This window comes from Pseudophryne corroboree, chromosome 6 (assembly GCF_028390025.1).
Source record: "Pseudophryne corroboree isolate aPseCor3 chromosome 6, aPseCor3.hap2, whole genome shotgun sequence".
Lineage (NCBI taxonomy): Eukaryota > Metazoa > Chordata > Amphibia > Anura > Myobatrachidae > Pseudophryne > Pseudophryne corroboree.
Window position 1 is genome coordinate 109142097 of NC_086449.1, and position 24333 is coordinate 109166429.

The window sequence follows — 24333 nt, forward strand, 5'->3', positions numbered from 1 at the left end:
TTACCACATGGATTACAAACCAAACTTCCCTCCAAGTGTCTGCATGGGCGCAGCCATCTTGGATTCTGTCAGCTGATCATTTCCTCCAATCTGTTGTCAGTATTGTTAATCTGCATAATTGCCTAGCCAATCCCTTCCTTGCTGCAGGTATAAATACACTGTGCCTGAGCAAGGAAGGCGTCAGTGCTTTGGTTGTCAAACCTAGTTCCTGTTTGTCTCTCTCCTGTGATTGTCTTCCAGGTTCCAGCTCCTGTCTCAAGACTTCCACCATAGAGACCCGCACCAGCATTCCACCTGCGGTGCAGCCTGACTCTCCAATCCATTGTGGATTCATCTGTTTCCAGCTACATCATTACCTGCTTCCAGCTCAGCTTCCAGCAGAGTACAGCTTCCCTTAAAGGGCCGGTGTCCTTTCTACACTTTACCACTCTCCACCGGTATTATTATTTCTCCGCTCTCAAGTTCTACATTTCAGTTCATATTTCATCGCTCCCAAGTTCATTTATTATTTAACTGGTTCCAGCCAGTATCCACTCCGTGCTAACAACAGTCTGGTTCCAGCCAGTATCCACAGCAGCTGTTTTACCTTCAGCAACCCAGCTTTTCCTGGAACACCAGCTGGCACAATCCTGGGTTATCTCCATTGCTACAGTCGGGCCTGGTAAGGACTTTCCATCTAGAAGATCATAAGAACTATCTCACACTACCAGTGCCCTGTGGCTCCTGCCATCCTGTAGTACCCAGGAACTGTATTTATTATTTGCTGACTTTTACGTTTTCTTTTACTGCTGCTGTGTTGCGGAGTTGTCATAATAAACATCATTGACTTTTATCCAAGTTGTCGTGGTCACGCCTTCGGGCAGTTATTATTCATGTTACTTACATGTCCAGGGGTCTGATACAACCTCCCAGGTTCCGGTACATCTCAGCCCCTACAACTGAGGCTGCCTCCCGTCAGCTCAGGCCCTCAGTTGTGACAGTAAGCACTGACCTAATGAATCCAGCCGGAGACCAGGATCAAGCGGCCAGGCCGATGCAAGAACTGGCAGCCCGACTAGAACATCAGGAGGCTGCACAGGGCCACATCATCCGCTGTCTCCAGGATCTCTCTACTCGGCTGGATGGGATTCAGACAACTCTCCGTGGATCAGGCGCATCTGGTGCGTCAACCACAGTGACTCCAGCTATAACCCCACCCACCTTACCCATTTCTGCTCCACGTCTTCATCTTCCAACGCCAGCAAAATTTGACGGATCTCCAAGATTCTGCAGGGGATTTCTCAACCAGTGTGAGATTCAGTTTGAGCTACAACCTGGCAATTTTCCCAGTGACCGTACAAAAATTGCCTACATCATCTCTCTTCTCAGTGGCTCCGCCCTTGACTGGGCATCACCGTTATGGGAGAGGTCCGACACCCTGCTATCTTCTTACACTGCATTCGTGTCAACATTCAGGCGCATCTTCGACGAGCCAGGCCGGGTAACCTCAGCTTCATCCGAGATTCTCCGTTTACGCCAGGGGTCACGTACTGTAGGACAATATCTGATACAGTTCCAGATCCTGGCATCCGAACTGGCATGGAACGACGAGGCCCTGTATGCTGCATTCTGGCATGGCTTATCTGAGCTTATTAAAAATGAGTTAGCTACCAGAGACTTACCTTCTAAGTTAGATGAGCTAATCTCACTCTGCACGAAAGTTGATTTACGTTTCAGAGAGAGAGCAACTGAGCGTGGAAGATCATCTGCTCCAAAATCTTCTGCTCCTCCTCCTCGTCAACTGTCACCATCTAAAGATGAGCCCATGCAAATTGGCCGTTCCCGTTTAACTCCTGCTGAGCGCCGAAGACGTCTCTCTGAGTCTCTTTGTCTTTACTGTGCAGCTCCGTCTCACACCATCAATGCCTGTCCCGAACGTCCGGGAAAACTCCAAACCCTAGCTCGCCCAGGAGAGGGCCGGCTAGGAGTAATGATCTCCTCTCCATCTCCTCATGATTGTAATCTCCCAGTCTCGCTTCAAGTTGCTCAACGTTATCGGAACGTCATTGCTCTCCTTGATTCCGGAGCAGCTGGGAACTTTATTACTGAAGCCTATGTTAAACGGTGGTCCCTACCCACCGAGAGACTTCCTTCCTCCTTTTCCTTAACTGCCGTGGATGGCAGTAAAATTTTTGATACTGTTATTGCTCTAAGGACTCTACCAGTTCGTCTGAGAGTGGGAGTTCTTCATTCCGAACTTATTTCACTTTTAGTGATTCCAAGAGCCACACATCCTGTGGTCCTGGGCCTTCCATGGCTCCGTCTTCACAATCCTACAATTGATTGGACGACTACGCAAATCCTGGCATGGGGTTCCTCCTGTGCAGAGACATGTTTGTTTAAAGTATTGCCTGTCTGTTCTTCCTCCCCCAGGTCGTCTGATGTTCCACCTCCTCCATATCAAGATTTCACGGATGTGTTCAGTAAAGCTTCTGCTGATATCCTTCCTCCTCATAGAGAATGGGACTGCCCGATTGATCTCGTTCCAGGGAAGGTTCCACCTCGAGGCCGAACTTATCCGTTGTCTCTGCCTGAGACGCATTCTATGGAGGAATACATTAAAGAGAACCTAGCAAAGGGGTTCATTCGACCTTCTTCTTCCCCAGCCGGCGCAGGCTTCTTTTTTGTAAAAAAGAAAGATGGTGGTCTGCGGCCGTGCATCGACTACAGTGGTTTGAACGACATTACCATCAAGAACCGTTATCCTTTACCCCTGATTACTGAGCTCTTTGACAGAGTTAGCGGAGCTACCATCTTTACAAAGCTGGACTTGCGAGGTGCATACAATCTCATCCGGATCCGTGAGGGTGACGAGTGGAAGACCGCCATTAACACCCGTGACGGACATTATGAGTACCTCGTCATGCCCTTCGGATTGAGCAATGCTCCAGCTGTCTTCCAGCATTTTGTCAATGAGATCTTCAGAGACATTTTATACCGTCATGTCGTGGTCTATCTAGATGATATCCTCATTTTTGCCAACAATTTAGAGGAACATCGTTTTTGGGTAAAAGAGGTTCTGTCCCGTCTCCGTGTCAATCATCTCTATTGCAAATTAGAGAAATGCGTCTTTGAAGTCAAGTCCATTCCGTTTCTAGGTTACATTGTGTCCGGTTCTGGACTAGAGATGGATCCTGAGAAACTACAAGCAATCCAGAATTGGCCGATACCCTTAACCCTCAAAGGGGTCCAGAGGTTCTTAGGGTTCGCCAATTATTACAGAAAGTTTATACGAGACTTTTCCACCATTGTGGCGCCTATTACTGCTTTAACTAAGAAGGGTGCTAACCCGTCCAAGTGGTCTGAAGAAGCTACGCAAGCTTTTCATCTCTTAAAACAACGGTTCATCTCTGCACCAGTTCTGAAACAGCCCGACATCGACTCTCCTTTCATCTTAGAGGTGGATGCCTCCTCCGTTGGAGTAGGAGCGGTGTTATCTCAGAGGGCTAAAGATGGCCATTTACATCCTTGCAGTTTCTTCTCCCGGAAGTTCTCCCCAGCGGAGCGCAACTATGCCATTAGCGACCAGGAGTTGCTAGCCATCAAGCTCGCTCTAGAGGAGTGGAGATATCTGTTGGAGGGAGCTTCTCATTCAATCACCATACTTACAGACCACAAGAACCTTTTATATCTGAAAGGCGCACAATGTCTCAACCCTCGTCAGGCCAGATGGGCACTTTTCTTTTCCAGGTTCGACTTTAAACTCCAGTTCTGTCCGGGCTCTCAGAATCGCAAGGCCGATGCCCTTTCCCGCTCATGGGAGCAAGAAAATGAGTCAGAGTCTTCAGACAAGCATCCTATTATCAATCCGTTGGCATTCTCCACGGTAGGGATGGACTCTACGCCCCCACCAGGGAAAAGTTTTGTGAAGCCGGTGCTAAGGAAGAAGCTCATGCATTGGGCCCATGCTTCCCGTTTTGCCGGACATACAGGTATCCAAAAAACCCTGTGTCACGATCCGGGTATCTGGACGCCATTTCTTACCCATCAGATGCCTCCTAAGGCTGGCTCAGCGCTCCAGGACCGGATCCCATCTGTTATCCTAATGTTCACATTCCTGCATCCTCTCCTGTCTCTCTGAGACGCTGTCACAGTAACGCCTTATTACATCTGGCATGGCGTCTCCCGCGGCCTCCGCCGCCGTCCCTGAGCTTCTGCATGCAGAGTGTCAGAGTGGCGATTACGTCAGCCGCGGCCTCCGCTGTGTCCGCGTGGTTGGATGTGCACTTGTCAGCCTGGCGTCTCCTGTCTCCAGTGGCCGGCGCCGCCATTACTGTTTTCATTACCACATGGATTACAAACCAAACTTCCCTCCAAGTGTCTGCATGGGCGCAGCCATCTTGGATTCTGTCAGCTGATCATTTCCTCCAATCTGTTGTCAGTATTGTTAATCTGCATAATTGCCTAGCCAATCCCTTCCTTGCTGCAGGTATAAATACACTGTGCCTGAGCAAGGAAGGCGTCAGTGCTTTGGTTGTCAAACCTAGTTCCTGTTTGTCTCTCTCCTGTGATTGTCTTCCAGGTTCCAGCTCCTGTCTCAAGACTTCCACCATAGAGACCCGCACCAGCATTCCACCTGCGGTGCAGCCTGACTCTCCAATCCATTGTGGATTCATCTGTTTCCAGCTACATCATTACCTGCTTCCAGCTCAGCTTCCAGCAGAGTACAGCTTCCCTTAAAGGGCCGGTGTCCTTTCTACACTTTACCACTCTCCACCGGTATTATTATTTCTCCGCTCTCAAGTTCTACATTTCAGTTCATATTTCATCGCTCCCAAGTTCATTTATTATTTAACTGGTTCCAGCCAGTATCCACTCCGTGCTAACAACAGTCTGGTTCCAGCCAGTATCCACAGCAGCTGTTTTACCTTCAGCAACCCAGCTTTTCCTGGAACACCAGCTGGCACAATCCTGGGTTATCTCCATTGCTACAGTCGGGCCTGGTAAGGACTTTCCATCTAGAAGATCATAAGAACTATCTCACACTACCAGTGCCCTGTGGCTCCTGCCATCCTGTAGTACCCAGGAACTGTATTTATTATTTGCTGACTTTTACGTTTTCTTTTACTGCTGCTGTGTTGCGGAGTTGTCATAATAAACATCATTGACTTTTATCCAAGTTGTCGTGGTCACGCCTTCGGGCAGTTATTATTCATGTTACTTACATGTCCAGGGGTCTGATACAACCTCCCAGGTTCCGGTACATCTCAGCCCCTACAACTGAGGCTGCCTCCCGTCAGCTCAGGCCCTCAGTTGTGACAGTAAGCACTGACCTAATGAATCCAGCCGGAGACCAGGATCAAGCGGCCAGGCCGATGCAAGAACTGGCAGCCCGACTAGAACATCAGGAGGCTGCACAGGGCCACATCATCCGCTGTCTCCAGGATCTCTCTACTCGGCTGGATGGGATTCAGACAACTCTCCGTGGATCAGGCGCATCTGGTGCGTCAACCACAGTGACTCCAGCTATAACCCCACCCACCTTACCCATTTCTGCTCCACGTCTTCATCTTCCAACGCCAGCAAAATTTGACGGATCTCCAAGATTCTGCAGGGGATTTCTCAACCAGTGTGAGATTCAGTTTGAGCTACAACCTGGCAATTTTCCCAGTGACCGTACAAAAATTGCCTACATCATCTCTCTTCTCAGTGGCTCCGCCCTTGACTGGGCATCACCGTTATGGGAGAGGTCCGACACCCTGCTATCTTCTTACACTGCATTCGTGTCAACATTCAGGCGCATCTTCGACGAGCCAGGCCGGGTAACCTCAGCTTCATCCGAGATTCTCCGTTTACGCCAGGGGTCACGTACTGTAGGACAATATCTGATACAGTTCCAGATCCTGGCATCCGAACTGGCATGGAACGACGAGGCCCTGTATGCTGCATTCTGGCATGGCTTATCTGAGCTTATTAAAAATGAGTTAGCTACCAGAGACTTACCTTCTAAGTTAGATGAGCTAATCTCACTCTGCACGAAAGTTGATTTACGTTTCAGAGAGAGAGCAACTGAGCGTGGAAGATCATCTGCTCCAAAATCTTCTGCTCCTCCTCCTCGTCAACTGTCACCATCTAAAGATGAGCCCATGCAAATTGGCCGTTCCCGTTTAACTCCTGCTGAGCGCCGAAGACGTCTCTCTGAGTCTCTTTGTCTTTACTGTGCAGCTCCGTCTCACACCATCAATGCCTGTCCCGAACGTCCGGGAAAACTCCAAACCCTAGCTCGCCCAGGAGAGGGCCGGCTAGGAGTAATGATCTCCTCTCCATCTCCTCATGATTGTAATCTCCCAGTCTCGCTTCAAGTTGCTCAACGTTATCGGAACGTCATTGCTCTCCTTGATTCCGGAGCAGCTGGGAACTTTATTACTGAAGCCTATGTTAAACGGTGGTCCCTACCCACCGAGAGACTTCCTTCCTCCTTTTCCTTAACTGCCGTGGATGGCAGTAAAATTTTTGATACTGTTATTGCTCTAAGGACTCTACCAGTTCGTCTGAGAGTGGGAGTTCTTCATTCCGAACTTATTTCACTTTTAGTGATTCCAAGAGCCACACATCCTGTGGTCCTGGGCCTTCCATGGCTCCGTCTTCACAATCCTACAATTGATTGGACGACTACGCAAATCCTGGCATGGGGTTCCTCCTGTGCAGAGACATGTTTGTTTAAAGTATTGCCTGTCTGTTCTTCCTCCCCCAGGTCGTCTGATGTTCCACCTCCTCCATATCAAGATTTCACGGATGTGTTCAGTAAAGCTTCTGCTGATATCCTTCCTCCTCATAGAGAATGGGACTGCCCGATTGATCTCGTTCCAGGGAAGGTTCCACCTCGAGGCCGAACTTATCCGTTGTCTCTGCCTGAGACGCATTCTATGGAGGAATACATTAAAGAGAACCTAGCAAAGGGGTTCATTCGACCTTCTTCTTCCCCAGCCGGCGCAGGCTTCTTTTTTGTAAAAAAGAAAGATGGTGGTCTGCGGCCGTGCATCGACTACAGTGGTTTGAACGACATTACCATCAAGAACCGTTATCCTTTACCCCTGATTACTGAGCTCTTTGACAGAGTTAGCGGAGCTACCATCTTTACAAAGCTGGACTTGCGAGGTGCATACAATCTCATCCGGATCCGTGAGGGTGACGAGTGGAAGACCGCCATTAACACCCGTGACGGACATTATGAGTACCTCGTCATGCCCTTCGGATTGAGCAATGCTCCAGCTGTCTTCCAGCATTTTGTCAATGAGATTTTCAGAGACATTCTATACCGTCATGTCGTGGTCTATCTAGACGATATCCTCATTTTTGTGTTAGGCGCCGGGGTCCGCTCGGCCGTGCGGCCCGGCGCCTAGCAACCAGGGACGCCGTGCGCGTTCAGCCGCCGGCTCCCTGGCAACGCTAAGACGCCGGGCGCACGGAGCCGCTCTGACCTTAGCAACGGGGACGCCACGTTCAGCCGCGTTCCCCGTTGCTGGGTCTATTCTCATTACCCTGATTATGTGCTGGCCGTGCAGCATGCAAGCTGCACGGCATTTCTATTTGATTGTCCTGTCTGGATCCTGATTGGAGGGTGCCTGAATAAAGGCACCCTCAGGACTTCTTACAGACGCCGGTGATAGCTTCCTGTTTGCCTGTGTCTGCTGCAGAGAGTTCCCAGTCCCGGTCTTTTCGGTTGTTCCTGTCCTCAGAGATCCTGTACTCGGAAGTTACCATCTGTTCCTGGAGTCAGACCGAGCACCTTTAACATCTGGTGGTGTTCGTGAGTCGCGGCGCAGCCGTGTGTTGCGGCTTGTCCGCTTCTGTTTATTATTTTGTTTAATTGTGTTCTGGAGCTTTGCGGAGGATTCCGCTTCCACAAATCCACTCTGGTGTCCGGCGGTGCCGGATAGGAGTGTCGGATCAGTGGATCCTTGGTTGTCCTTTTTCCTGGCGGCTAGTCCGCACATACCTTTTTATTTAGTTAGTTAGCTTGTAACCCCTGGCCTGGTTGCTTAGTCAGAGGGCCCCTTGTTATCACCCTGTCTCGGACTTCCCCTTGTCTCCCATTAAGACCTGCGGGGGCATCGGGGTTGGGCAGACATAATCCGCCCTTCGAACGCGGCTGCCATGGGCTCAAGCAACCATAGTCTCGCAGGGGATTTCTGATAACACGGGCGAGACAACGGAGTTAGGGCGCCAGGGGTTACTAGGCTATCCAGCTCCCACAACCAGCTTATTTTCCTGTACTCAGATCCCTGCCATAAGATCTCCTCCGGTCTGGAGTACAGGAATCATAACATTATCACCGGCCTACAAAAGAAAAGATTTAACTTACAGTAAATTTTTTCACTTTTTAGTTGGGAGATTTTTTCGGCCTTATGAATCCCACCGGTGTTGGGCCAAACCCTGGCCAGCTTCTTGTTAGTCAGATTCAGGAACTTACTCAGATGGTTCAGGATCTGTCCCTCCGGGTGAGGTCACAGGAAGATCTGTTACGGACTTCCCCGAGGGTCATCCCTGAACCAAAAATGCATCTGCCTGACCGTTTTTCTGGGGATAGAAAACAGTTTTTTAATTTTAAAGAATCTTGCAAACTGTATTTTCGTTTAAGACCAGTTACCTCAGGTACAGAGGCTCAGCGGGTTGGGATTATTATTTCTCTACTTCAGGGGGATCCTCAGACCTGGGCTTTTGGTTTAAAGACAGACGATCCGGCCTTATCGTCTGTAGACGCCTTTTTAAAATCTTTAGGGCTATTGTATGACGACCCTGATAGAGAGGCGTCCGCAGAAAGTCAGTTGCGTGCTCTTAGACAGGGTAGGAATCCCGCAGAGAATTATTGTACGGAGTTTCGCCGTTGGTCGAACGACTGTGGCTGGAATGACCCAGCCCTGCGCAGTCAGTTTCGCCTCGGCTTATCGGAATCTATAAAAGACAGTCTCCTCCAGTATCCCGCTCCTGAGACCCTCGATAACCTCATGGAGCTATCTATTAAAATAGATCGTCGGCTCAGAGAGCGGAGGGCTGAAAAAGGGGCATCTGTCGGGTCCTCTCCCTGGGTTCCTTCCATTCCTGTAGACATAGAGGAGCCTATGCAGATTGGTCTCTCCAAATTGTCTCCGGAAGAAAGAACCAGGAGGCAAAATTATGGTCTGTGTTTATACTGCGGAGGTAAGGGACATTTTGCCCGTAGTTGTCCAAACAAGTTGGGAAACTTCCTGACCAAGTGAATTGTGAGGGGGTTCACTTTGGTCTGCAGCTCATCTCCTCAAATAATTCACTGTTGGTTCCTGCTAAAGTTTCCTATGGCAGCCTCTGTTCCTCGGTCTCTGCTTTTGTGGACAGTGGAGCTGCAGGAAACTTTATGGATTTAACATGGGCCAAGGCCTTAGGTATTCCTCAGCTAACCTTAGGTAGGTGTATCACCATGCATGGTTTAGATGGGAGTCCTTTATCCAATGGGGTTATTTCTCTATGTACACCTCCTGTTTTGCTCTCGGTGGGAGCTCTGCATTCTGAAAAAATTGAGTTTTTCCTTACCCATTGTCCAGCAGTTCCTGTGGTTCTGGGTCATCCTTGGCTGGCCTTTCATAATCCCGTCATTGATTGGCAGTCTGGGGAGATCCTACAATGGGGTACCATCTGTGATAAAGAATGCATTACGCTTCCTATCCGAGTAGCTGCCGCCAGTTCCGCACATATTCCTGGGGAATACCAGGATTTTGTGGATGTGTTTTCCAAGGGCAATGCGGATATTTTGCCTCCCCATAGGCCTTATGATTGTGCCATTGAGTTAATTCCTGGTGCCACGTTGCCTAAAGGAAGGTTATATGCATTGTCTGGTCCTGAAACTGTGGCCATGAATGAGTATGTGAAAGAAAGCCTTGGGAAAGGGTTTATCAGGCCATCTAAATCCCCTTTAAGTGCAGGTTTCTTCTTCGTAGAGAAGAAGGATGGTTCACTCAGACCCTGCATTGACTTTAGAGCTTTGAATAAAATCTCAGTAAAGAATACTTACCCTCTGCCGCTGATCTCTGTCCTCTTTGATCAGCTACGTTCGGCTGTTATTTTTTCTAAGATTGATCTTAGAGGAGCATATAACCTCATCAGAATCAGGTCAGGGGATGAGTGGAAAACGGCATTTAGTACTCAGTCGGGCCACTATGAGTATCTGGTCATGCCATTCGGCCTATCTAACGCTCCGGCAGTTTTCCAGGATCTCATTAATGATGTGCTCCGTGAGTTTCTGGGAAGATTCGTCGTGGTCTATTTAGACGATATTTTGATATATTCTGACTCCGTGGAACAACATGTTACCCAGGTGCGTCAGGTGCTAAAGAGATTACGTGAAAATCACTTATATGCCAAGCTGGAGAAGTGTGAATTTCATGTCACGGAAGTATCCTTTTTAGGGTACATTATTTCCCCTCGGGGATTCCGAATGGAACCAAAAAAGCTCCAAGCCATCCTTAGTTGGGCGCAACCCACCAATTTAAAAGCAATTCAGCGCTTTTTAGGGTTTGCAAACTACTATAGAAGATTTATTCACTCTTTCTCTGACCTAGTTGCTCCCATTGTGGCACTTACTAAGAAGGGAGCAGATCCTACCAATTGGTCATGTGAAGCGGAGTTATCTTTTCAGGCCTTAAAACAAGCCTTTGTCTCAGCCCCTGTCCTTAGACATCCCAACCCAGAATTACCTTTCATTATTGAGGTGGATGCCTCGGAGGTTGGAGTAGGGGCTATCCTTTCTCAGAAGGATCCAGATTCCCTTGAGTTACATCCTTGTGCCTTTATGTCCAGGAAATTCTCATCTGCAGAATCCAACTACGATGTTGGTAACCGGGAATTGCTGGCTATTAAATGGGCTTTCGAGGAGTGGAGACATTGGCTTGAAGGAGCTACCCACACCATTTCAGTTTTGACTGATCACAAAAATCTTCAATACATTGAATCGGCTAAACGACTGAATGCCCGACAGGCTCGTTGGGCTTTATTTTTTACTCGTTTCAAATTCATTATCACCTTCAGACCAGGTTCCAAGAATACCAAGGCAGATGCCCTGTCACGCAGTTTCCTTCCGGTTCAAGACAACAGTCCTGTTACTCCCATACTTCCGCCTTCAGTCATTCAGGCAGGTCTCACACAGGATGTATTTTCCCAATTAAAGCTGCTTCAACATCAAGCTCCGGGAAATACTCCTGCTAGTCGTCTTTTTGTTCCTGAGTTTTTGAGAGCAACTGTTTTGGCGGAATTTCATGATAGCAAAGTTGCAGGGCATCCGGGAATCGCTAAGACTTTGGAATTAGTATCCCGCTCAGTATGGTGGCCTGGTCTTTCCAAAGACATTAAAGAGTTTGTTTTTTCGTGTCAGGTCTGTGCACAGCATAAAGTTCCCCGTTCTTTGCCTATTGGTCAACTTATGCCCTTGAAAGTTCCTCTTAGGCCATGGTCGCATATCTCCATGGATTTTGTGGTAGATCTCCCTCTGTCAGCCGGATGCCGAGTCATATGGGTGGTAGTGGACCGTTTTAGCAAGATGGCCCATTTTATTGCTCTTCCCCGATTGCCATCTGCCCAGGGATTGGCAGTCTTGTTCCTCCGTCATGTTTTCAGACTCCATGGGTTACCCACTGATATTGTTTCTGACAGGGGTCCACAATTCATTGCGCAATTTTGGAAGTCTTTTTGTGCTTCATTAAAGATGAAATTATCATTAACCTCCGGCTATCATCCACAATCCAATGGACAGACTGAGCGAGTTAACCAATCTCTAAAACAATATTTGCGTTTGTACTCGGCCAAACTCCAAAATGACTGGTCTGAGTTTCTTCCATTGGCGGAGTTTGCTTATAATAATGCCTGTCATTCCTCCACCAATGTGTCTCCATTTTTTGCAGTTTTTGGTTTCCACCCCAGAGCTAATTCATTTTTTCAACATTCCTCTGTCTCCTCTCTGGCCCTGACCTCTCATCTTAAACTTATTTGGAAAAAAGTGCACCTGGCTCTCAGAAAAGCAGCTTTCCGGGAAAAAAAAATTTCTGACAGGCTCAGGCGGCCGTGCACTTTTAAAGTAGGAGACAGGGTGTGGTTGTCGACTCGCAACATCAAACTTCGACAAACCTCAGCCAGATTGGGTCCTAGATATATTGGACCATTTCTCATTATCAAAAAAGTCAATCCAGTTGCTTTCCGGTTACGTTTACCAAAAACTTTACGGATCGGAAATACCTTCCATTGCTCATTGCTTAAACCATATGTTTCGTCCAGCAGATTTCCTCGTAAAAAATCTCAGGGGAGATCACCAGTTAATGTACAGGGTCAGCAAGAGTTCTTGGTTGAGAAGGTTCTCGATTCCAAGTTGTCCCGGGGTCGGCTTTATTTTTTGGTGCATTGGAGAGGTTATGGGCCAGAGGAAAGGTCGTGGGTCCTGGATGAAGACCTTCATGCCCCAAAGCTCAAAAAGGCATTTTTTCGTGAATTTCCTCGGAAACCTGGCTTTAGGGGTTCCTTGACCCCTCCTCAAGGGGGGGGTACTGTTAGGCGCCGGGGTCCGCTCGGCCGTGCGGCCCGGCGCCTAGCAACCAGGGACGCCGTGCGCGTTCAGCCGCCGGCTCCCTGGCAACGCTAAGACGCCGGGCGCACGGAGCCGCTCTGACCTTAGCAACGGGGACGCCACGTTCAGCCGCGTTCCCCGTTGCTGGGTCTATTCTCATTACCCTGATTATGTGCTGGCCGTGCAGCATGCAAGCTGCACGGCATTTCTATTTGATTGTCCTGTCTGGATCCTGATTGGAGGGTGCCTGAATAAAGGCACCCTCAGGACTTCTTACAGACGCCGGTGATAGCTTCCTGTTTGCCTGTGTCTGCTGCAGAGAGTTCCCAGTCCCGGTCTTTTCGGTTGTTCCTGTCCTCAGAGATCCTGTACTCGGAAGTTACCATCTGTTCCTGGAGTCAGACCGAGCACCTTTAACATCTGGTGGTGTTCGTGAGTCGCGGCGCAGCCGTGTGTTGCGGCTTGTCCGCTTCTGTTTATTATTTTGTTTAATTGTGTTCTGGAGCTTTGCGGAGGATTCCGCTTCCACAAATCCACTCTGGTGTCCGGCGGTGCCGGATAGGAGTGTCGGATCAGTGGATCCTTGGTTGTCCTTTTTCCTGGCGGCTAGTCCGCACATACCTTTTTATTTAGTTAGTTAGCTTGTAACCCCTGGCCTGGTTGCTTAGTCAGAGGGCCCCTTGTTATCACCCTGTCTCGGACTTCCCCTTGTCTCCCATTAAGACCTGCGGGGGCATCGGGGTTGGGCAGACATAATCCGCCCTTCGAACGCGGCTGCCATGGGCTCAAGCAACCATAGTCTCGCAGGGGATTTCTGATAACACGGGCGAGACAACGGAGTTAGGGCGCCAGGGGTTACTAGGCTATCCAGCTCCCACAACCAGCTTATTTTCCTGTACTCAGATCCCTGCCATAAGATCTCCTCCGGTCTGGAGTACAGGAATCATAACATTTTGCCAACGATTTAGAGGAACATCGTTTTTGGGTTAAAGAGGTTCTGTCCCGTCTCCGTGTCAATCATCTCTATTGCAAATTAGAAAAATGCGTCTTTGAAGTCAAGTCCATTCCGTTTCTAGGGTACATTGTGTCCGGTTCCGGACTAGAGATGGATCCTGAGAAACTACAAGCAATTCAGAATTGGCCGGTACCCTTAACCCTCAAAGGGGTCCAGAGGTTCTTAGGGTTCGCCAATTATTACCGAAAGTTTATACGAGACTTTTCCACCATTGTGGCGCCTATTACTGCTTTCACCAAGAAGGGTGCTAACCCGTCCAAGTGGTCTGAAGAAGCCATGCAAGCTTTTCATCTCTTAAAACAGAGGTTCATCTCTGCGCCTGTCCTGAAACAGCCTGACATCGACTCTCCTTTCATCCTAGAGGTGGATGCCTCCTCCGTTGGAGTAGGAGCGGTGTTATCTCAGAGGGCTAAAGATGGCCATTTACATCCTTGCAGTTTCTTCTCCCGGAAGTTCTCCCCAGCTGAGCGCAACTATGCCATTGGCGACCAGGAGTTGCTAGCCATCAAGCTCGCTCTAGAAGAGTGGAGGTATCTGTTGGAGGGAGCTTCTCATTTAATCACCATACTTACAGACCACAAGAACCTTTTATACCTGAAGGGCGCACAATGTCTCAACCCTCGTCAGGCCAGATGGGCACTTTTCTTTTCCAGGTTCGACTTTAAACTCCAGTTCTGTCCGGGCTCTCAGAATCGCAAGGCCGATGCCCTTTCCCGCTCATGGGAGCAAGAAAATGAGTCAGAGTCTTCAGACAAGCATCCTATTATAAATCCGTTGGCATTCTCCACGGTAGGGATGGACTCTACGCCCCCATCAGGGAAAAGTTTTGTGAAGCCGATGCTAAGGAAGAAGCTCATGCATTGGGCCCATGCTTCCCGTTTTGCCGGACATACAGGTATCCAAAAAACCCTGGAGTTTATCTCTAGGTCCTATTGGTGGCCAACTCTGAAAAAGGACGTCTTGGAGTTTATTGCATCTTGCCCAAAGTGTGCCCAACATAAAGTATCCCGCCAGTCGCCTGCGGGGCAACTGGTTCCACTATCCGTTCCCCGTCGACCATGGACCCACTTGTCGATGGATTTCATTACAGACTTACCCATGTGCAACAAGTTCAATACCATCTGGGTGGTAGTTGACCGGTTCACCAAGATGGCACACTTCATTCCTCTCACCGGTCTTCCGTCAGCTTCCAAGTTGGCTCAAGTATTCATACAAGAGATCTTCCGACTCCACGGTCTTCCTGAAGAAATTATCTCAGATCGAGGAGTTCAATTCACAGCCAAATTCTGGCGAAGTTTATGTCAAGTCCTCCAAGTCAAGCTAAAGTTTTCCACGGCTTACCATCCTCAGACCAATGGTCAAACCGAGAGGGTGAATCAGGACTTGGAGGCCTTCCTCCGCATCTATGTGTCCTCCTCTCAAGATGACTGGGTTCAATTACTTCCCTGGGCCGAGTTCTGTCATAACAACCAGTATCATTCTTCATCTGCTTCAACACCATTCTTCACTAACTTTGGATTCCACCCTAAAGTTCCTGAGTTCCAACCGCTTCCAGCAACTTCTGTTCCCGCAGTGGATATCACCTTGCATCAGTTTGCCAATATCTGGAAGAGCGTACGATCAGCTCTGCTCAAGGCATCGTTCAGGTACAAGAAGTTTGCGGATAAGAAGCGTCGAGCAGTTCCTGCTCTCAAGGTGGGTGATCGGGTATGGTTATCCACGAAGAATTTGAGGTTAAGAGTTCCCAGTATGAAGTTTGCACCTCGCTATATCGGTCCTTTCAAGATTGAACAAGTCATCAATCCTGTTGCTTACAGACTCCAGTTGCCTCCCTTCTTAAAAATACCCAGGACATTCCATGTTTCCCTGTTGAAACCGTTGATCTTGAATCGGTTTCATTCCTCACTTCCTCCAACTCCGAAAGTCCAAACTCAACGAGGCGTTGAGTATGAAGTGGCCAAGATCCTGGACTCACGTCACCGTTACGGTCAACTACAATATCTTATTGACTGGAAGGGTTATGGTCCTGAGGAACGTTCATGGACCAATGCTTCTGATGTCCATGCTCCTGCCTTGGTCCGGAGATTCCATTCCAAGTTTCCTCAAAAGCCAAAGAAGTGTCCTGGGGCCACTCCTAAAGGGGGGGGTGCTGTCACGATCCGGGTATCTGGACGCCATTTCTTACCCATCAGATGCCTCCTAAGGCTGGCTCAGCGCTCCAGGACCGGATCCCATCTGTTATCCTAATGTTCACATTCCTGCATCCTCTCCTGTCTCTCTGAGACGCTGTCACAGTAACGCCTTATTACATCTGGCATGGCGTCTCCCGCGGCCTCCGCCGCCGTCCCTGAGCTTCTGCATGCAGAGTGTCAGAGTGGCGATTACGTCAGCTGCGGCCTCCGCTGTGTCCGCGTGGTTGGATGTGCACTTGTCAGCCTGGCGTCTCCTGTCTCCAGTGGCCGGCGCCGCCATTACTGTTTTCATTACCACATGGATTACAAACCAAACTTCCCTCCAAGTGTCTGCATGGGCGCAGCCATCTTGGATTCTGTCAGCTGATCATTTCCTCCAATCTGTTGTCAGTATTGTTAATCTGCATAATTGCCTAGCCAATCCCTTCCTTGCTGCAGGTATAAATACACTGTGCCTGAGCAAGGAAGGCGTCAGTGCTTTGGTTGTCAAACCTAGTTCCTGTTTGTCTCTCTCCTGTGATTGTCTTCCAGGTTCCAGCTCCTGTCTCAAGACTTCCACCATAGAGACCCGCACCAGCATTCCACCTGCGGTGCAGCCTGACTCTCCAATCCATTGTGGATTCATCTGTTTCCAGCTACATCATTACCTGCTTCCAGCTCAGCTTCCAGCAGAGTACAGCTTCCCTTAAAGGGCCGGTGTCCTTTCTACACTTTACCACTCTCCACCGGTATTATTATTTCTCCGCTCTCAAGTTCTACATTTCAGTTCATATTTCATCGCTCCCAAGTTCATTTATTATTTAACTGGTTCCAGCCAGTATCCACTCCGTGCTAACAACAGTCTGGTTCCAGCCAGTATCCACAGCAGCTGTTTTACCTTCAGCAACCCAGCTTTTCCTGGAACACCAGCTGGCACAATCCTGGGTTATCTCCATTGCTACAGTCGGGCCTGGTAAGGACTTTCCATCTAGAAGATCATAAGAACTATCTCACACTACCAGTGCCCTGTGGCTCCTGCCATCCTGTAGTACCCAGGAACTGTATTTATTATTTGCTGACTTTTACGTTTTCTTTTACTGCTGCTGTGTTGCGGAGTTGTCATAATAAACATCATTGACTTTTATCCAAGTTGTCGTGGTCACGCCTTCGGGCAGTTATTATTCATGTTACTTACATGTCCAGGGGTCTGATACAACCTCCCAGGTTCCGGTACATCTCAGCCCCTACAACTGAGGCTGCCTCCCGTCAGCTCAGGCCCTCAGTTGTGACACCCTGGAGTTTATCTCTAGGTCCTATTGGTGGCCAACTCTGAAAAAGGACGTCATGGAGTTTATTGCATCTTGCCCAAAGTGTGCCCAACATAAAGTATCCCGCCAGTCGCCTGCGGGGCAACTGGTTCCACTATCCGTTCCCCGTCGACCATGGACCCATTTGTCTATGGATTTCATTACTGACTTACCCATGTGCAACAAGTTCAATACCATCTGGGTGGTAGTTGACCGGTTCACCAAGATGGCACACTTCATTCCTCTCACCGGTCTTCCGTCAGCTTCCAAGTTGGCTCAAGTGTTCATACAAGAGATCTTCCGACTTCACGGTCTTCCTGAAGAAATTATCTCAGATCGAGGAGTCCAATTCACAGCCAAATTCTGGCGAAATTTATGTCAAGTCCTCCAAGTCAAACTAAAATTTTCCACGGCTTACCATCCTCAGACCAATGGTCAAACTGAGAGGGTGAATCAGGACTTGGAGGCCTTCCTCCGCATCTATGTGTCTTCCTCTCAAGATGACTGGGTTCAATTACTTCCCTGGGCCGAGTTCTGTCATAACAATCAGTATCATTCCTCATCTTCTTCAACACCATTCTTCACCAACTTTGGATTCCACCCTAAAGTCCCTGAATTCCAACCGCTCCCAGCAACTTCTGTTCCAGCAGTGGATATCACCTTGCATCAGTTTGCAAACAACTGGAAGAGTGTACGAGCAGCTCTGCTCAAGGCATCGTTCAGGTATAAGAAGTTTGCGGACAAGAAGCGTAGAGCGGTTCCTGCTCTCAAGGTGGGTGATCGGGTATGGTTATCCACGAAGAATTTGAGGTTAAGAGTTCCCAGTATGAAGTTTGCACCTCGCTACATTGGTCCTTTCAAAATTGAGCAAGTCATCAATCCTGTTGCTTACAGACTTCAGTTACCTCCCTTCTTAAAAATACCCAGGACATTCCATGTTTCCCTGTTGAAACCGCTGATCCTGAATCGGTTTCATTCCTCACTTCCTCCAACTCCGAAAGTCCAAACTCAACGAGGCGTTGAGTATGAAGTGGCCAAGATCCTGGACTCACGTCACCGTTACGGTCAACTACAGTATCTTATTGACTGGAAGGGTTACGGCCCTGAGGAACGCTCATGGACCAATGCTTCTGATGTCCATGCTCCTGCCTTGGTCCGGAAATTCCATTCCAAGTTTCCTCAAAAGCCAAAGAAGTGTCCTGGGGCCACTCCTAAAGGGGGGGGGGGGGGGTGCTGTCACGATCCGGGTATCTGGACGCCATTACTTACCCTTCAGATGCCTCCTAAGGCTGGCTCAGCGTTCCAGGACCGGATCCCATCTGTTATACTGATGTCCACATTCCTGTCTCCTCTCCTGTCACTCTGAGACGCGGTCACCGCAACGCCTGTTACATCAGGAATGGCGTCTCCCGCGGCCTCCGCCGCTGGTCCTGAGTTTCTACATGCAGAATGTCAGAGTGGTGATTACATCAGCCGCGGCCTCCGCTGTGCCCGCGTGGTTAAATGTGCGCTTGTCAGTCTGGCGTCTCCTGTCTCCTGTGGCCGGCGCCGCCATTACTGTTTTGATTCTCACATGGATTACAAACCAAACTTCCCTCCAAGTGTCTGCATGGGCGCAGCCATCTTGGATTCTGTCATCTGTTCATTTCCACCAATCTGCTGTCTGCATTGTTAATCTGCATAATTGCCTAGCCAATCCCTTCCTTGCTGCAGGTATAAGTAATCTGTGCCTGAGCAAGGAAGGCGTCAGTGCTTTGGTTGTCAAACCTAGTTCCAGTTTGTCTCTCTCCTGTGGTTGTTTTCCAGGTTCCAGTTCCTATCTCCACACTTCCACTAAAGAGACCCGCACCTGCATTCCACCTGCGGTGTAGCCTGACTCTCCTATCCATTTGGATTCATCTGCTTCCAGCTACAGATCCACCTGCTTTCAGCATCCAGCTTCCAGCAGAGGTCAGCTCTTCTTAAAGTGCCGGTACCCTTTTCTGCAGATTATCATTTATCACCGGCATTATTATTTCACCGCTCTCAAGCTCCAAACATCACTTCATATTTCATCGCTCTCAAGCTACATTTATCATTTAACTGGTTCCAGCCAGTATCCACTCCGTGCCAACATCAGTCTGGTTCCAGCCAGTACCCACAGCAGCCGTTTTATCCACAGCAGCCCAGCTTTTCGTGGAACACCAGCTGGTACGATCCTGGGCTATCTCCACTGCTACAGTCGGGCCTGGTAAGGACTTTCCAACTAGAAGATTATAAGAACTATCTCACGCTACCAGAGCCCTGTGGCCCTTGCCACCCTGTAGAACCCAGGAACTGTATTTATCCTCTGCTGATTTTTATGTTTTCTTTTACTGCTGCTGTGTTACGGAGTTTGTCATAAATAAACATCATTGACTTTTACCCTGGTTGTCGTGTTCACGCCTTCGGGCATTTCTTCTACATGTTACTTACATGTCTAGGGGTCTGATACAACCTCCCAGGTTCCGTTACATCTCAGCCCCTACAACTGAGGCTGCCTCCCGTCAGCTCAGGCCCTCAGTTGTGACAAATACAGTTTATATCTATATTCTGCTTCTGCACATAACTATCCGCAGGAACATGCGATCTTCCGCAGACCAACACCGGAATGTTACCCTTAAAATACCCTACAGCTGGATACCAAATACCACCTTATAACCTTAGTCTGTCCCCTCTTATCCTGTAAAGGTGAATCCCTTTGTTCTGCAACCATTTAAACAGCTATAACTTTCTGATGTGGTGCAAGGAGACTATGTGTACATTGTGCACTATTTGGATTAAATATGTAATGTGTTCTGATGGCCCTCCATGCGTACACAAACTCTGCCGTAAATACCCATACCACGCGCCGATGCGCAGGACTGCGGGAGCGACCATACACAAAGTGCGTACATGTGCACGCACTGCAGAACAAGTGCACGTGCATTGGGCATGTGTGTGCAGTTTGTACGTGATGTGTGTTCTGTAATATTTTTCGACTTTGACAGTCCACCCTTTGGCAGTCACCAATAACTGCCACTATCTAATCACTAAACAGAAAAATATCAATACAATATCTACAGACGATTGGATAGTCGGAGGAGAGTTGTAGGCGGGAAATGTATGACCTAGTGGGATAGTAAAAAGCATGAATGTATGAATCCATGTCTGAGGGGCATGTATCATCGTGCCGTATATGTTTTAGATAAGCTTCGAGGTATTGCGAAGTATACATTAAATCCTTCTTATCCCGTATTAAGGGTCTGTAAGTGGGCCGACAAACACTACCGAGCTCTTTTCGGCTTCTTGTTCCAACAAATGGGGTGCACATTTAGTTGATGATACATGGAGGGGGAACATATGTGAGTGCTAGTATATGTGGATATCACCTGTCGACTATGTGTGTCATTAACTGAAGGTTGTAGAGATGAAGATAAGACACATATCTAAAATACATTCACATAACATTTACATAAATATTCTTGGGTAGGGCTGATGCCTTTTCCGGATGGGTGTATTTGGGCAGAGGGGGAGACAAAGGAAAAAGGGGTGAAAGAAACAGGCCATGGAATTCATTTGCAATCCTTATCATAACACTGTCTCTATGGATGGGTCGTAAATTAAATCTGCTGCTATGACAATGCCCTCGCTCCTTAAACTCATCAAATTTGTGCCGTGCTTGAGCCGCGTCAGAATTCGAACACACCTAAATATCAAGCCAATAATTATGACGACTCCCAGGATACAAAGGAGAAACTTCCCTACACTCATAATAACATTTTGAGCCCACTCTCCTAATCCTGAGAACCAATTTCGTGAGTTCAACCATGAGACCCAGCCGGTCAGCTCATTACCCACAGCGGTCAGGGTAAGGTTGTGTCTCCTCCGGAACTCCCACTTCAACTGCAATATATCATCCATCTTTTGATCGATAATCTCTGTGGGGTCGTCAGTGCTGTTTGTAATATACGTACAGCACTTCACACCATACTGAGTTGCCAAAGTGACACAGTACCCACCCGTCACGGCTGTGATATAATTAAGGACCATCCTGTGCTGGATCAGTTCCATCTTGTAAGCTTGTAACTCCCTTCCCGTATACCTGAAGGTGTCTTCATACATCTCAGTGATATTATCTATCAAGTTCGCTAGCGCATGGATATACCTATAATTTATAATTCCTCTGGCAGTACGGGTGATGTCTAATGCAAGAAGGAATTGAATCCCGGTGGATTCGTGGATCAAATCAGAGGCTACGTGCTCTGTCCTCTCTATGAGGTGTCTCCTGACGATGTGTTCATAGTGAGTATGAATATAAGGAGCCATTAACTGGAGGTTGCAGAGATGAAAATGAGACACATATATAAAAATACATTCACATAAACATTTTGGGTAGGGTTGACGTCTTTTCCGGTTGAATGTATATGGGCAGAGGGGGAGACAGCGAAAAACGGGTGAAAGAAACAGGCCATGAAATTCATTTTTACAATCCTTATCATATCACAGTTTCTATTGAGGGGTCATAAATTAAATCTGCTGCTGTAACAGCGCCCTCGCTCCTTAGACTCATCAAATTTGTGCTGCGCTTGAGCCGCATTAGAATTCGAACACACCTGAATATCAGACCAATAATTATGATGACTCCCAGGATACAAAGGAGAAACTTCCCCACGCTCATAATGACATTTTGAGCCCACTCTCCTAACCCTGAGAACCATTTGTGTGGGTTCAACCATGATACCCAGCCGGTCAGTTCATTACCCACAGTCGCTAAGGTAAGGTTGTGCTTCCTCCTGAACTCCCACTTCAACTGTAAGATCTCGTCCATCTTCTGATTGATGATCTCCGTGGGGTCGTCGGTGCTATTCGTGATATACGTACAACACTTTATGCCATATTGAGTTGCCAGGGTAACACAGTACCCACCTGTCATGGCTGTAACATAATTAAGGACCATCCTGTGCTGGATCAGTTCCTTCTTGTAGGCTTGTAACTCCCTTCCCATATACCAGAAGGTGTCATCATACATCTCGGTGATATTGTCTATCAAGTTCACTAGCGCATGGATGTATCTATAACTTATAGTTCCTCTGGAAGTACGGGTGATATCTAATGCAAGAAGGAACTGAATCCCGGTGGATTCATGGATCAAATCAGAGGCTGCGTGCTCTGCCCTATCCATGAGGTGTCTCTTGATGATGTGTTCATAGTGGGTATGAGTCTGAGCACTGCGGTGAACGTCTTTCATCTTATCATGGGTTATGGTCATGACCTCTGGCAACACTCTTCCAACATAACACTTTCCCTCTGAGCTCGGGGCAAGCCACTTGTACGCCTTCCTCCCACATATGAAATAGGCATCATCGGGGAGAACATAGGGGACAGAATGTGACATTACCATATTACATACTTTCCAAGTGAAAAACCCAATCCCTAGTTCTCCCATCTGCTCAGTACAAGTATCGAGCTGGATGATATGAGCACAGTACCCTGGTGATACTTCTCCAACCCACATGGTCTTGCTTCCTCGAGTATATCTATACCGAAAAATACCTTCCACTGTTGGCTATTTGGCGTACAAGTTCAGAGTCTATGGGTATCCTATCAGCTCTGTGCAAAAAGGCCATTGTCTGGTTATTCCACGTCACTTCCCAATTTCCCGGTTTTTGGTAATTGGAAATATTGAAACATAATAAGGATCTATCTACATGATACTGGTGGAGCTTCAAACTAGGGGGCCTAGAAATATTGAATTTCTTGTCCACCGGTCTCCCACCCCGTAATTCGAGTACCTCATCTATTGCTATAGGGTACGGTACTAATCCTGACTTGCTCTGACCTTGAGGTACTTGTGAGCACACCCAGAATTCTGTCTGGTTTAAGACCTTACCCACTAGTGAGTGGTAATCACTCAATGGATGACGGTCCATGTTGATATTAAGGCTGGACTGACATTTCTGGATGCACCCATCCTCGACTATGTTCTCACAATTCCTACAAATGCAATTTTCCTCAGACAATAACCCTTCACAGTGCCTCCAAGCTCCCTGACTACCAGATCGCTTTCTGATACTCGCCTTTGCTCGAGTGATGTGTTGCTCTTGAGATTCTACAAATCCATCCTCGCCATCAGAACCCATTCCAGATCCTTTCTCGACCTCTCTGGGACCCTCACCGAAACAGACTGTCCTGGTCAACATCAGGATTAACAGGAGAACCCGGAACGCAGTCTCTTGGGGGAAGTCCATCTTGTTAAGGGAAGAGAAGGGAAACAAGAAGGGGGAGAAAGAGAAGGAGAGAAGGAGGGTAGTGGGGATGGAGAAAATAAAAAAAACTGGTGCGACAACCACCTCTGGTCTTGTTCTCTGCGCTCAGGTGCCGTCTCAACAGTCCTGCCTCTCAGCTTTCCCGGAACAGACACTCCAGTGATACGATGTTCTCTACACTCTGCTCTTTGTCACGAGTTCTCTCCGGGTCAGCGACCTTTCTGTAGGGAACATAAATCTTGCATTTCAATGTGTTTAACTGTTGTGTATTATCAGTTGTGTGAAGTAAACCATCTGTGGAAAGTGGAAAGAGAGGGGAAATAATAAAAAAAACAGATTTGTCAGATTTGCGTTCACCATCAGGCTGTCACACCATCATGTATATCGGTATCTATGCACAGTCTCCTTTCACCAGTATTCCCATTCTCCACCCTTTGTGCATGACCAGGCACACTGATACTGGTGTCCCTATGCTGGTGAGATACACTGGATTTGGGCAGAGCTCTGGAAGACCGTGTAGGCATGTGGCGTTTGAACTATAATCCTGTCAGTGAACGTAAGAAATGAAGGGGGAGCTTTGAAAACAAATCACATAGAGTTTAGTAACAGGTAAGTTTGTAAAGGCAAAGAAGATTTTACAAAGTTTGACATCTGGATTGGGCACTACGGGGAATGATTCCCTAATAGGTCTGTTCCCCTAAAAAAATTCTGTGTGTGTTAGATCTCTACTGGGACTATCCCAGCTATCAATCCAGTGTCCTGTCCATTCTAAGTTCATAGGGAACCCGGTATCTTTGAGATAATTTCCTCTACCTGTGATGGACATGCATCTAAAACAGTGAAATGCAACATTAGTCTTCGTGGATATCTAACATATTTTGTGCTTCCTAGGTGGGAGCACTCAATATGTTTACCATCTCTAACAAAACTCCTGTTAAGTTACTTAGAGGCCACTTCTGCTAGAGAGAGAAGCAGAAGTTTAGAGGCCTCCTCCTAACCCCAGTAAGTT